The sequence below is a fragment of the Glycine soja genome, chromosome 7 (genome assembly GCF_004193775.1).
Source record: "Glycine soja cultivar W05 chromosome 7, ASM419377v2, whole genome shotgun sequence".
Classification (NCBI taxonomy): Eukaryota; Viridiplantae; Streptophyta; class Magnoliopsida; order Fabales; family Fabaceae; genus Glycine; species Glycine soja.
The window spans coordinates 14,373,724-14,379,777 of record NC_041008.1 but is presented as its reverse complement, the minus strand read 5'-3'; positions in this window follow the sequence as shown (position 1 = coordinate 14,379,777).

The window sequence follows — 6,054 nt, the reverse complement described above, 5'->3', positions numbered from 1 at the left end:
TTTATATTATTGTCACTTTAATGTTTCAATCTTATTGTGCAATGTTTTTAAAATAAATAAAAATAAATAACCATAATGTTAATGACACATAAACCAAAAGTGATCTCTAACGTAATTTAATGGCCAAATCAAAAAAGAAGTGGCCAAATAAAAAAGCATTTTAAAATATTTTAGGATTTCAAAATGTATTTTAGGTGAAAATGTATTTTATTGAAAATGTACTTATATATACTTCAAAAAGAGAGAATAATAAAATATAAAAAATAACAAATAATACTAATAATAAAAATGAAAAAAAAATATAATTTTTGATAAACAAATAATAAACCAATTAAAAAATATACAAGTTAGAGTGTATAAAAAATAATCTTATTGAAATTTTGGGGTGGGGGATACGTGTCAGAATATAAAAAATAACAAATAATACTAATAATAAAAATGAAAAAAAAATATAATTTTTTATAAATGAATAATAAAAAAAATTAAAAAATATACAATTTAGAGTGTATAAAAAATAATCTTATTGAAATTTTGGGGTGGGGGCGTAGGAATATAAAAAAATAACAAATAATACTAATGAAAAAAAATTTAATTTTTGATAAACAAATTAAAAAATATACAATTTAGAGTGTATAGAAAATGATCTTATTGAAATTTTGGGGTGGGGGTACGTGCCAGAATATAAAAAAATAAAAAATAATACTAATAAAAAAATGAAAAAAATATATAATTTTTTATAAACAAATAATAAAAAAATTAAAAAATATACAATTTAGAGTGTATAAAAAATGATCTTATTGAAATTTTGGGGTGGGGGTGTGGGAATATAAAAAAATAACAAATAATACTAATAATAAAAATGAAAAAAAAAATTATTTTTTTATAAACAAATTAAAAAATATACAATTTAGAGTGTATAAAAAATAATCTTATTGAAATTTTGGGGTGGGGGTGTGGGAATATAAAAAAATAACAAATAATACTAATTATAAAAATGAAAAAAAAATATAATTTTTGATAAACAAATAATAAACAAATTAAAAAATATACAATTTAGAGTGTATAAAAAATAATCTTATTGAAATTTTGGGGTGGGGTGTGGGAATATAAAAAAATAACAAATAATACTAATAATAAAAATGAAAAAAAAATTAATTTTTGATCAACAAATAATAAACAAATTAAAAAATATATAATTTAGAGTGTATAAAAAATAATCTTATTGAAATTTTAGGGTGGGGTGTGGGAATATAAAAAAATAACAAATAATACTAATAATAAAAATGAAAAAAAATTAATTTTTGATAAACAAATAATAAAAAAATTAAAAATATACAATTTAGAGTGTATAAAAAATAATCTTATTGAATTTTTGGGGTGAGGGTGTGGGAATATAAAAAAATAACAAATAATAATAATAATAAAAATGAAACAAAATTTAAATTTTTGATAAACAAATAATAAACAAATTAAAAAATATACAATTTTGGGATGAGGATGTGGGAAGAGGCTGGGGGTGTGAGAAGAAGAGACTGGGGGGTGTGGGAAGAGGCTGGGGGTGTGATAAGAAGAGACTGGGGGGCAGGCGCGTGGCTGCCCTGCGCTAGCAGTAGCGTCTGCAGCAGGGGCGCCACCAGTGGCACCAGACCCCTAGGCGCTAATAGATGTGTCCGCGTCAGGGGCGCTACCTGCTGCGCCACATGTCGCATGCTCAACGGAAGCGCCTATCTGGGGACTCTTTGTAATAAAAAAATAGACCTCCCAAGTAAATAATTGCATAACGGCCCCTATTTAATAATTAAAATATAAAAGTGACCCATTTTGATGTTTTTGTCCCTAGTGTTGTTTACTCTGGACCCTTTTTAGTTGTGAACTTATGATTACACCAAAACAAAATTGTGTTATCTCTTTCCTGCAGTATTTCTCCATCTCTAATAGTCACAATATTAATAATTAATAATGCAAAATATATTGAATAATTATTAAAAGAATCTCTATCAAAGGAGTAGTACATATCTCATACAAACATAAGTTTTTTTGGCGGAATACAGTATCCCCCCATATCACTAAATATTAAACTATTCTTCTTTCTGTTTTCTATTATTTTTTTCTCGATGAAAAAACTACAAAAAATATTCAATTAAAAACTATTATAACTAGTTTTCATTACAATGAATTTCCACATCAATGAAACGAAATAAAAGGAACTGCTCATAAGAAAACTATGTTTACGAAGAAAACTTTCTTTAAAGGGACAAAATTCACTTTAATAGTTTCTCGCTTTAAAGAGATTATTTTTTTTACTATTAGTTGAGAAATATTCTTCCTCTTGATCATGTGGTTGCTTTCCTTGTTTATAGACTTTGACACACACCAGATGCCTAGTTTTTTTTTTTTTTTTTTTTATATATATACCATAAAAGATGTTTTTAATCCAACAAAGAAACTGCTCATAGAGAGCAAATAATAATAATCTCTCAAGACTCATCAAGTTTCATGGAAATCCTCTCTTTACAAAAGTTCATTATACCACATATGTAATCCTATTTCGACACTAAAATTTCTCTTACTAACAACTGAAAACGTTTCCATGGCTTATCTGTCAATTTTGCTGAACTGTTATCTCAACTTTAACCCCTTGACGAAGGGGAAAATAGTAAAATAAAAACAAGCAAAATATTACAGGGATGATGAATTTCTTTTATGTACATGAGCCACTCACATTTGCACAAATAATAACAACGACCGATAATGGTCATAAATAAAGTTATCATTGCAAACATGCAAATATGATGTTGTAGTATACATTATTCATCCCATAACTAAGCCTTAGTGACCCTTACCAATCTAAATGGTAGTGCTGAAAATTTGATTTTAGTACCTATCAAATAGTTATTCCACTTGATTCCTGTTTTCATGAAAATACATAATTTTAGTTTTTGTTATTAGTTTTGTTGTGTTAAATATGATGACATGACACTATCAAATTATGCCATGTGCCAAGGATCTGTTTGCCATGTAACATGTTACTACCTTTATAAAGCAAAACCAATGACAAGGACTGAAAATATCTATTTTCATAAAATCAAGAATTAAATGAATTAATTTCAACATACGAAAATAAAAATTAGTTATTTTTTCAAGGGTGAAAAAACATATTTAAAAGCCTTTAATTTTTTATTGAACAAATTGTGTTAATTGATCCGTACAGTTAATTTTTTTTATACATATTTAAAATTGGTTAATTGAGTTTTATCTTTGCCAATTGGAGTCAATTATTCTGGTGCAATGTCGAGGATTCCTTAGTGCAAAGACAAAAGGTTTTCAAAGTTCCGAATTGGTTAACTTTGAAAGCAAGCATATATTCAAAGTTACAAGTATGACAATTTTGATAGACACTGCCAATGACTAATGAACAACAACTGAAATATGTCCATATAGGCAGCTATAAAATTCAAAACCAGATTTTATATATTCTTGAAGTATGTTTGTCTTTTGCTTAGCAATTTTAACAACATATGTGTGTAGCGTTTTGTCAATTTTATTTTGATCTCCAATGTTCTATCAGCCTCTTAAAGTGTAGTATGAATAGGAAACTATTTTAATAACATTGTTATACCATTCATTTCACCATGTTAGCCAATTTGATTTTTAAATGCTTTCTACAGCATTTTTATAATTTGACTCGACTTCCTTCTCTTAGTTATTTACGTGTCAATAATGCTCCTATATTATAGGACTGAATGGTTTTTTTATTAGTTGCTTTATTTACTCCTATTTTAGTGCCACTTAGCTGTCGTGTCAGTTAGTTTGTTTCTCTGAGTTTGTAAGGCTTATATAAGCCATGCTTTGCATTGAATAAATGTACCTGTCCACGTTTTCTTGTGAGACTTACGCATACCTTGAGTTTCAACAATTGGTATCAAAGCTCCGTAAGGGGCCTGATCCAGTAAGTGAGTGAGGAACGTGTGTGGAGAGCAAATATCCAGAAACTAAGAGATTAAAACTTGTGCGGACATCCATAAATAAGTTCAATAGTTGTAAGGAAAATTAGCATCACTAGCTAGCAATTAATTATAGTAGGAAGTATTTTATATATTTGTAATTATAGTAGGCAAAAGCTACCCCGAGTAGCTTCTTATTTCCATGTTTATAACTTAAGTCTTGAGGTTTGGATGTGGAGCCAAACACATAGAAACTAAGAGATTGAATTATGTGGCATGACATGTTAATCTCTCTACATATCTAATAAAGAAATACACTAAAAAGTCCATGAGCAGAAAATCGTAGAACTATATCTTGAATAGTTTATTGCAAGATTATAACACCACCACCATAATATGCCTAGCACTTGTTTTATGTACAAAATAACCACTCAAACCTACTTTGTATCATGAATGTCAAACATATCACATCTAGTGTGGTGACTAATGTAAACCTCTATCAGTCAGAGGTTGAAAGTAAAAACTGTGGTAAATGAGACTAACAAGAGAATTATGATGCTTTAATTTTCATAAATTAGCCTCTAGACATGAGCAGGAGCACCTGTGAGAGACCTTTCATATTTACTAATTGGTTTTCTCTCATGAATGTTATAAATAGTGAAAGTATCAATATTATAGTTCAAAACTTAAGGTTCTGGATAAATTTTACGTATATGTAAGTCACTTTTCATGGTAGTCCCAAGTTATAGAATACATCCATAAAATGTTAAAACATAAGGCAGAGTGCACAACTGAAGTATAAGAGTTCAGTATCATGGCAAATTTCATGGTTGCCATGACATGAAAGTTTAAAGGACACAAAAAAAGGCATAGGCACTTGAGATTTTGCGATAGAGTATTCTTTCTAAAAAAAAAAAAATTAAATTAAGGGCATTTTACTAGTCTCATAGACAACTGAAAAGGAAACTACAAGTGTTTTATCATTTGAAAAAAAAAATCTAACGACTTGAACATCGTGTTGGTTTGCAAGCAGTTAGAACACATTGTCCTAGTGCATTATCGTGAAATTAAAGAGGTATGCATGCGTTCTTCTTTATTTTTTGAATTTTTAATTTTCAATCATATAAAGCTATCTAGATAAGACGTTGTTATATTTATTTTCTTTATGTTATCTTTCTTCCAAGCTTGTTTATAATGTTGATATCTTTCAATCTAAATGGCCAATGAATCTATATTTTATTTTACACATTAGAGCTTGTCTACTACTACACATACCAATGATCTCCTTCAAGACATCCTTTTCCTTAGTTGTAGTTATGCCTTTCATCATTACCTTGTAGATTATATCTGTAAACTATAAATTGTAGACTAAGAATTTATCTCAATTAGTGGGATCCATCACAAACACATGATATAACTTAAAGTAAAGCACATAAGCAAGGTCAATGCACGAAGGCATAACTAGTCATACTCATACCCTTTTTTCTCAGCCAAACCATGTTATTAAGTGTAGAGTTTCAAGCCAAAAGATAAGGTGCATGCATATTGGGAATTGAATTTTTTATCACTAAGTTTTAGGTGGCTTAAATGCAAAGTGTAAGATTGTATTTTACTAGATGAACCTTAGTTGAATGGATGTATTGGATGTTGTTTTTGTTTCAACTTCCAAGAGAGCTTATTTATTATAGTTGGTGGCAATCTTCACTGTAAATAGAGAAGAGAATTAGTGGAGATACAACATATGAAGAGAGAGTATGTGAGAAGAGAGATTGTAAAACAAAATCACTTTGTTGAGAGAAAAATGTATTTGTGTGAGAGTGTTATCATTTCTTATAACCATTGAATAAGGTACTCAGATTTGTAGAGTGATACACTATTTGGGATAGGTTACAATCTTGTAATCATTTTTGTGATAGTGAAATACTTTTTGAGACAATTACGTGGACGTAGGCAAGAGGTGTCGAATTACGTTAAATTCTTGTGTTTGTTATTATTTTTCCTACGGTGTAATCTTTGTTGTGTTCTCACGATCCTTTGTGAAGGTGGGTAATTTTATTTGTACGAGTGTTGATTACCCTTAAGCCTCACATATAGCTAAATCCTCGAAGCC